Genomic DNA, 10121 nt, shown 5'->3' on the forward strand with positions numbered 1-10121 from the left:
TATATATATATATATATATATATATATATAGTGTGCATATATATATATATATATATATATATTAAAAAATGTATGGAGCTGCGCCAAATAATAAATGACCTCACCCATAAAAATGCATATACAATTCAGTAAAAAAGGCTAAAGTTTGCCTATAATCACAATACACAATAAATAAACTGCAGTGCCCCAAATTGAGGGCATCAGCTCACATCAATAGGAATAAAGTAATGGTGATTTACTAAAAAAATTAAAGTGCATATAGTGAAATTGATAAATAGCGACAGGCTTGTTTCTTTAAAATTTAAATAAATATATGTGTAGTCTTTGAAAGTGCAAAATGAAGTGCAGAGCATAAATGTTAGTTGAATAAAATTAAAATGTATTACAACATGATACACAAGAAAAGATAAATAAAATAGAATAAAATTGTGTTTAGGAAATAGATTAGTTCATGTGGCAAGAAGGGAGCTCTGATTTCTTGCCACATGAACTAATCTATTTCCTAAACTCAGATAAGCACTGGAAACCTTTTTTTTTTTAAATATTTATGTCCGTTTTTTAAAAATTACTTGCATTTTTTCTTGCCTTTGCTGTGTCCATTTAAGATTGATCGGAGTGGACAATTATTTAATGAACTTTTTATTGCTATTTATTTAATTATCTATTTTATCTTTTCTTGTGTGCCATAATTGTAATAAATTTAAATTTTATTCAACTAACATTTATGCTCTGCATGTCATTTTGCACTTTCAAAGACTTTACATATATTTATTTAAATTTTAAAGAAACACACCTGTTGCTGTTTATTAAATTCCCTATATATATATATATATATATATACATATATATAGGTACAACTATACCCGGCACTCCTGTGATGTAGACGTATGCTCCGGTGACATCCTGGGGTTGGAAACCCATACCCATGACACCAAACTAGGTGGCACTCAGGAGCCTGCGACGAAGTGTATAATAAAAGTCCTTTATTCAGCTGACGTTTCGGGAGCTACCCCGTCATCAGGGACATGATACAAACAGTGGTAACAAACATATACATATACCATCACCAATCAGCATGTAAACAAACTCACCCGCAGAACGCCAGCAGAAGATTCATTCTCCCATCCTCACACTGGGAAACATTATAAAATTAAATATGCATTAACGTGCACATCTACATTTGTTATATATATGTTGTCTTGCACATGTGGCCTTTGTTACATGGGGAAGACGGAGAGGAAATTTAAAGAGCGGATGGCTCTTCATCGTAGTGCCATTAGACAGGCTATTGAAACTGGTCATTTGGACCAACCTGTTGCCAGGCATTGGGTAGCAGCTAAACATGGGGTAGCCACAATAAAAGTGATATTGATTGATCATGTCCCGCCCCTGAGACGTGGGGGGAACAGGGGAAAAATTTTATTACAAGTAGAGAGTAAATGGATATATATATTAAACACGATATCCCCCAAGGGTTTAAATGAAACACTTGGATTGTAGTGTTTCTTATAAATATGGGCTTGTATTTAAATAATTTTTTATCCCTATGTACTATGATATGTTGCTTGACTTCTAATATATTTGGGATTTTGTCTGTTTGTTTGTTTACTTATAGTGGTTTCTCAATATTTTGTGCTCTTCTATATATTGAATGTGTATTTATATCTTTGTCTGTCCTTTGCATTTTGGATTTGCTCTTTGGTTGTACTGCATTATGATCGCATGACGTCATAATCCATATGGGATGCTATTTGAATGTAATATAATGTGTATGGATTGACCCTTTTCTGCCGTGTCAATCACAGGATAAGTGTTCGTTGTTGTTGTCTTTTAATAGTTTTTTGTTATAGGTGTCTTTTAATGAATGTTTTGTCATTATTCACTTTGCACGTAAGGTTGCTATGCAACCTCATGTTATTGACACGTGACTGCTCACACTGCGGTCGCTGGGCGATGATGTCATACGGATGCGACGCAGATTTTCAGCGCGCTCCGGAGGACGGCTTCTGCTGGTGTTCTGCGGGTGAGTTTTTTTACATGCTGATTGGTGATGGTATATGTATATGTTTGTTACCACTGTTTGTATCTTGTCCCTGATGACGGGGTAGCTCCCGAAACGTCGGCTGAATAAAGGACTTTTATTATACACTTCGTCGCAGACTCCTGAGTGCAGCCTAGTTTGGTATCATATATATATATGCTGCTGGATGTGTGCTGCAATTTGGCTATATGATGCATAACATGCTGCAGTCTTGACAAGGGTCTTACGGGACTGAAACGTTGATGATGCTATGATGCTGCTTGGATTGTCTCTACATGATTAAATGAAAAGCATTACTTCTTTGGTGAGTGCCCTCTGTTTTTTCCCTATATTGGGAAATACTCTGGACCCTTAAAAGGACTGGTATACTGTTTTGGGAGGCTGCACCCCGCTGCTGGGACTCTGTGATGTGAGTGCAGGAACTTTTGCTATATATATATATATATATATATATATATATATACAGTATATATATATATTATATATATATATATATGGAAATAATGTCGGCACTCCACTAAATAAATCAAAAACTGGCCTGGGTGCCCTCAAATTGGTTAAACAACCATGCATATAAACAAAACAAATAGCGGCACTCTCAGGACTTAAGAAAAAAGACTCACGACTCCACCAGGTCTCCGTTCAACGTTTCAGTCGATTGGACTTTTACCAAGAACAGCAACAACATGACGTCACTCGGGAGGGACCGGCGCATGCATGATGACGCGGCCGCTGAGAACTGAGGACGCCACAAAAGGTTGCCATGGCAGCCCAGTTCTACAAAGCGGTCGCTAACAACAGGACAAAAAACATGATAAACAATATATATCACATGATGCCAACATAGGCTCTAAGAGAACCTAATGGTGGTGATAATGTTAGAGATATAATACAATGCAAATCAATATGTATAAACACGAATGCACGGACAGGTAAGTGACATAAACCAAATACAATGCAGAGAAGTGTGACCAATCAAACAGTGAGCAAGCATAGATCATAGATAATAAATCAAGCTGTGTGAAGATGATGGGCAATTAATACGGTACATGGTACAGATCTCTTATGTATATACGTCGCAGAGGAAGTGCACATATCAATGAAACATGTGGAATAACAGAGGTCATGAGTACATAAAAAAGAACCACTGTATAAGTGGCCATATGTAGAAATGGACAGAACCAGCAAATGGTGTATAACCATGACAGAACTGATACTATGATATTGATGTGTCAGAAAAAATAGTTCAAGAGTCTCAGAAATACAACAAGAAACTGACAAAGAAATTAGGCGAACCTCAGATGCTGTGAACATCGGATACTGTAATATTGTATAGACATGGCAAAAATGCATATAATAACGGTGGATGAGGAGAGGACAAAACATAAGAAAAATGTGGAAGACAAGGAAAACGGAAGTGTTGGCTGAAGTGCAATTGAGGATAGTGTCTATTTACAGCACCAGGTATTCCAAGATGGTCTCCCATCCAAGTACTGACCCGGCCTACACTGCTTAGCTTCAAAGATCAGACGGTATAAGGCGTATCCAGTGTAGAATGGCTGTAATTAAGACATAAATAATCCAGAATACATGCACGGCCGATGGGCCCGCTGTGGCCAACACATCCAAGGGGAAAAAGAAGGGAATGGGCAGAAACAGGGGGAAAAAAAGGAAGGAAGAGAGGGTAAGGGAAAACAATGGCAAAAATACTGTTGCCACAGTATACAAGATGTGTAATACTTAGTTATACCACAGAGGGTAAAAAATACCCAGTAAGTACTGGAGAGTAAGTGTGCTCTAATGTCAAGAGAATGTTCTTTAATAGTAACATGAAAAAGATAATTGTTTGTTCAGTCCAGAGGGGGAAACTGTATTCATTTTATAAATCCAAAAGGTCTCAAGTTGGAGAAGTTTCTTTTCTCTGTCACCTCCTCATTTAGTGGGGGGGATGTGGTCGATTATCTTGTACACCAGGGTAGATAAAGAGTGTCGTAAGTTCTTAAAGTGCCGTGCCACAGGCTTATCTACTTCTTTCCGATCAAGGGCCTGTCTGATTGCAGTCCGATGTTGGGCCATTCGAATCTGAGCTGTACAAGTAGTTTTCCCTATGTAGACAAGTCCACAGGGGCAGCGAATCATGTAGATGATGTACTTGGTGGTACAAGACAAAACATGTTTAATAGGTATGTGTTTCCCAGAGTGTGGATGTACAACATTGGGACCTGTTTCCAAATATCCACAGGTGGTGCAACCAGTGCAACAATAACAACCAGGTTTTTTAGAGTGAAAATGGTCCGTAACGGGAGGCCCACGACTGACATCATTGTGTACTAACCAGTCTTTTAGGTTCTTCCCACGTTTGTATCCAAGCATGATCTTAGAGTTTAGTAGAGGTTTGATGGTATGATCCGTATTGACAATGGGCCATAGGCGTTTAGTGGTAGAGTTGATGTATTTACTGGCTATATTGTGCTGATTCACAAATATCAAAGTGTTTGTGTTTCTAAGTCTAGAGTCAGTTTGTTGGCTACATTGTTGGTTTGAACCAATGGCTCTTTCTTTCACCCGTAGAAGATCTTTATGTCTATAGCCTCGTTCCAAAAATTTGATGATCATGTTGTCTATTTCAGCAACAGCCTGTTGAGGGTCGTTGGTAATTCTGATTGCTCTTAGAAATTGTGAATATGGTAGGCTTCTTTTAAGAGACACAGTATGATGACTTTGTGCATGTAGTAGAGAGTTGCCATCAGTGGGTTTATGATAAACCGTGGTGTTGAAACTGGTACCCGTCCAGTAAATGTTGATGTCCAAAAAATTTACATGTTTGGGACTTTGTTCAAAAGTAAATGTGATGTATTTATGCTTGGAATTGATTTTCACCATGGTTTTGTTGAAATCTTCCTCAGTGCCTGACCAGAGGACCAAAATGTCATCTATGTACCGAACAAAAAAAAATTAAAATTTATTGAAGTCTGAATTATTCAAAAACAATTCTTTCTCGACGGCAAACATATAAACGTTGGCAAAGGATGGCGCTACATGAGACCCCATGGCATAGCCTTTTTTTGGGAGAAAAAATTAATCATCAAACAAAAAATAATTGTTTTTCAAAGTTTGTCTGAGAAGACATATAAAGAAGTCAATATGGGTCCCTGATAATCAGTATGTAATTTAAAAAAGACTCCATGTATTCACAGCCCTCCTTATGAGGTATACTGGTGTATAATGAGTTGACGTCTATTGTGCACATAATGAGATTTGTGGGTAGATTTTGTAAGGAATGTAGTTTATTTAGTAGAGAGTGTGAATCAAGCAAAAGTAGGTTCTTGTGATATTAGAGGTTGCAAAAAATGTTCAAGATATTTGGAAGTTTTACTGTATTGTCCATCTCTAGCGGAAATGATGGAACGACCCGGAGGTGAAACAAGAGATTTGTGGATCTTGGGTAAACTGTAAAGCAGGGGGGCCAAAGGTTTATCTACAGTTAAAAATTGCAACGTGTCACTAGTAATGAAGCCATGTTGTAAAGCTTCAGATAAACAAATGTCCAGTTCTTTCTTGAATTTGGATACCGGATCATGAGTTAAACATGAGTAAGTATCTAAGTCATTTAATTGGCGATAGATTTCTTTGACATAGTGGTCTCTGTCTTGGATGACAATCGCACCTCCTTTATCAGCTGAACGAATAACAATGGAGGAATCCTTGCTAAGGGTGGTGATGGCAACAAATTCCTCTTTCGATAAATTATGGTGTAAAGAATTAAAGCCCTTGAAGTGTGTGGTGACATCATGATCTAATATTCTAATAAAGCTCTTGATAGAAGCGTTGTTAGAACAAGGTTCAAAGGTGGAAGTTTTTTTGAAAGGGGCAGATTTTGTGGGAGGTGAAGTATTGGTAGAGTTGCTAAAAAATTATTTCAGTTTGAGACTCCTGTTGAGTCTCCATAAGTCCATTTTTCCAATGGAAACCATTGAAATTACAGTTGGGAATGAATGACAAGCCCCTCTGTAATAATTTAAACTCGGACATGCTGAGTGGTCTAGAGGACAAATTAACAATTATGTCTTTTTCTGGTACGCTCTTTTTCCTCTCCCCTTGTTTGCTACGCCTAGTGTGAGGCCGCTTCCTTTATGGGCCCGTGTAGACACACCTAAAGGGGGACGTTGTGTCAATGGGTTTAAACCTGACTGAAAATCCTGATCACTTTGTGAGGAATTAGCCCCGCTGGAGCCTTCTGTGTCAAATGGTTGTCTGGGAGTTCTAAAGTGTCTTCTCTGAAATCTGGGATTGAGTGTTCTGCCAGTAGCCCACGAATAAACCCTTTGCTCCTGATAATCTGTATTGGCTTTTGCCAAATTTTCTTTTTTGTAAGAAATGAGGTTCCTTCTATAGTCCTCAATTTGTGTATTGAGTTTGTCAAGCTAGCTATCAGGATTATCTCTAGAAAGACTATTTTTGTGTGAAATTTCAAAAGTTTTAATTTTGTCACGGACACTATTGAGCTCTCTGCTGCATTCCTCTATAACCAATAACATGAGATCCAGGGAGCATTTATTAAGGACGGCAACCCATCTCCTGCAGAAATCAACACTATTTCTGCCAATGCTGGGGACATTCTTAATCCTGAATCCTCTGGGTATTTTTCTTTCCTTGTGATAATCAGATAGGGTAACTCCGTGTAAATGATAATCGATTTCTTTTTTCTTTAATCTGAGCAATTGAACAAAGAGCTCCTCAGTGGAGGATGTCCCTGCAGTATCAAGAAAAGTCTCTTTAAAGTAACGACTTTCAGCCTCTGACTCACTGAAACTTAGTGTATTGCCTATAGGTAATTGTATATGTAAAAAACCACTCCAATCAGATGGAGTGGCGGTAGTTACTGTGTTGCTCTGAGACATAACAAATGAAGGGAAATGAGAGTAAATGTATATAAATATTAAAGGCTGTCTGGTATCATGAAGAAAAGAATGTTGATATGTGGACAGTGGAAAAAAAATATATGATAGAAAAAATCTATATGTAAATAAAAATAAAAATCAATCCAAGTCCAAATAGCTATAGAAAAAGTAAAAAAATATATTTTAAAGTGCACCAATATTAGTCCATAGTTCACACAAATGAAAAAAAGATGATGAAAAAAATAGGAATAATACAAGCAAAGTAAAAATAAAAAATAGAGATGTTTCTTGATAGGTTGAAAAAGAAGAGTAATCAAAAAGACCACAGTGGGAAATTATATGGAAATAATGCCGGCACTCCACTAAATAAATCAAAAACTGGCCTGGGTGCCCTCAAATTGGTTAAACAACCATGCATATAAACAAAACAAATAGCGGCACTCTCAGGACTTAAGAAAAGAAGACTCACGACTCCACCAGGTCTCCGTTCAATGTTTCAGTTAATTGGACTTTTATCAAGAACAGCAACAATGTTAAAACAAACATACCTTTATACCCCCAAGCATCCCATGAAGTGAACACGAATCCTGCTTTGCCGCCCGCCAAGTGCATGACGTCACTCGGGAGGGATCGGCACATGCATGATGACGCAGCTGCTGAGAACTGAGGACACCACAAAAGGTTGCCATGGCAGCCCAGTTCTACAAAGCGGTCGCTAACAACAGGACAAAAAACATGATAAACAATATATATCACATGATGCCAACATAGGCTCTAAGAGAACCTAATGGTGGTGATAATGTTAGAGATACAATACAATGCAAATCAATATGTATAAACATGAATGCATGGACAGGTAAGTGACATAAACCAAATACAATGCAGAGAAGTGTGACCAAACAAACAGTGAGCAAGCATAGATCATAGATAATAAATAAAGCTGTGTGAATATGATGAGCAATTAATACGGTACATGGTACAGAACTCTTATGTATATACATCACATGGCTTCATTACTAGTGACATGTTGCAATTTTTAACTATAGATAAACCTTTTTTATATGTCTTCTCAGACAAACTTTGAAAAACAATTATTTTTGTTTCATGATAATTTTTTTCTCCAAAAAAAAGGCTGTGCCATGGGGTCTCATGTAGCACCATCCTTTGCCAACATTTATATGTTTGCCGTCGAGAAAGAATTGTTTTTGAATAATCCAGACTTCAATAAATTTTTATTTTTTTCTGTTCGGTACATAGACGACATTTTGGTCCTCTGGTCAGGCACTGTGGAAGATTTCATCAAAACCATGGTGAAAATCAATACCAAGCATAAATACATCACATTTACTTTTGAACAAAGTCCAAAATATGTAAATTTTTTGGACATCAACATTTATTGGACGGGTACCAGTTTCAACACCACGGTTTATCATAAACCCACTGATGGCAACTCTCTACAACATGCACAAAGCCATAATCCTGTGTCTCTTAAAAGAAGCCTACCATATTCACAATTTGTAAGAGCAATCAGAATTACCAACGACCCTCAACAGGCTGTTGCTGAAATAGACAACATGATCATCAAATTTTTGGAACGAGGCTACAGACATAAAGATCTTCTACGGGTGAAAGAAAGAGCCATTGGTTCAAACCAACAATGTAGCCAACAAACTGACTCTAGACTTAGAAACACAAACACTTTGATATTTGTGAATCAGCACAATATAGCCAGTAAATACATCAACTCTACCACTAAACGCCTATGGCCCATTGTCAATACAGATCATACCATCAAACCTCTACTAAACTCTAAGATCCTGCTTGGATACAAACTCTCTAAAAAACCTGGTTGTTATCATTGCACTGGTTGCACCACCTGTGGATATTTGGAAACAGGTCCCGATGTTGTACATCCACACTCTGGGAAACGCATACCTATTAAACATGTTTTGTCTTGTACCACCAAGTATATCATCTACATGATTCGCTGCCCCTGTGGACTTGTCTACATAGGGAAAACTACTTGTACAGCTCGGATTCGAATGGCCCAACATCGGACTGCAATCAGACAGGCCCTTGATGGGAAAGAAGTAGATCAGCCTGTGGCACGGCACTTTAAGAACTTACGACACTCTTTATCTACCCTGGTGTACAAGATAATCGACCACGTCCCCCCCACTAAACGAGGAGGTGACAGAGAAAAGAAACTTCTCCAACTTGAGACCTTTTGGATTTATAAAATGAATACAGTTTCCCCCTCTGGACTGAACAAACAATTATCTTTTTCATGTTACTATTAAAGAACATTCTCTTGACATTAGAGCACACTTACTCTCCAGTACTTACTGGGTATTTTTTACCCTCTGTGGTATAACTAAGTATTACACATCTTGTATACTGTGGCAACAGTATTTTTGCCATTGTTTTCCCTTACCCTCTCTTCCTTCCTTTTTTTTCCCTGTTTCTGCCCATTCCCTTCTTTTTCCCCTTGGACGTGTTGGCCACAGCGGGCCCATCGGCCGTGCATGTATTCTGGAATATTTATGTCTTAATTACAGCCATTCTACACTGGATACGCCTTATACCATCTGATCTTTGAAGCTAAGCAGTGTAGGCCGGGTTAGTACTTGGATGTGAGACCACCTTGGAATACCTGGTGCTGTAAATAGACACTATCCTCAATTGCACTTCAGCCAACACTTCCGTTTTCCTTGTCTTCCACATTTTTCTTATGTTTTGTCCTCTCCTCATCCACCGTTATTATATGCATTTTTGCCATGTCTATACAATATTACAGTATCTGATGTTCACAGCATCTGAGGTTCACCTAATTTCTTTGTCAGTTTCTTGTTGTATTTCTGAGACTCTTGAACTATTTTTTCTGACACATCAATATCATAGTATCAGTTCTGTCATGGTTATATACCATTTGCTGGTTCTGGCCATTTCTACAGTGGTTCTTTTTTATGTACTCATGACCTCTGTTATTCCACACATGTTTCATTGATATGTGCACTTCCTCTGTGACGTATATACATAAGAGTTCTGTACCATGTACCGTATTAATTGCCCATCATCTTCACACAGCTTGATTTATTATATATGATCTATGCTTGCTCACTGTTTGTTTGGTCACACTTCTCTGCATTGTATTTGGTTTATGTCACTTACCTGTCCGT

At 37.8% G+C, this 10121-nt stretch overlaps 2 pseudogenes; one reads left to right on the plus strand and one right to left on the minus strand.

Moving 5' to 3' along the window:
* Window positions 1-3490: 3490 nt before the first annotated feature.
* Window positions 3491-3608, minus strand: LOC148523835 (5S ribosomal RNA; annotated as a pseudogene).
* Window positions 3609-9492: 5884 nt separating this feature from the next.
* Window positions 9493-9610, plus strand: LOC148523836 (5S ribosomal RNA; annotated as a pseudogene).
* The last annotated feature ends 511 nt before the right edge of the window (window positions 9611-10121 follow it).

Source organism: Taudactylus pleione, unplaced genomic scaffold (assembly GCF_031769625.1).
Source record: "Taudactylus pleione unplaced genomic scaffold, aTauple2 ptg000127l, whole genome shotgun sequence".
Classification (NCBI taxonomy): Eukaryota; Metazoa; Chordata; class Amphibia; order Anura; family Myobatrachidae; genus Taudactylus; species Taudactylus pleione.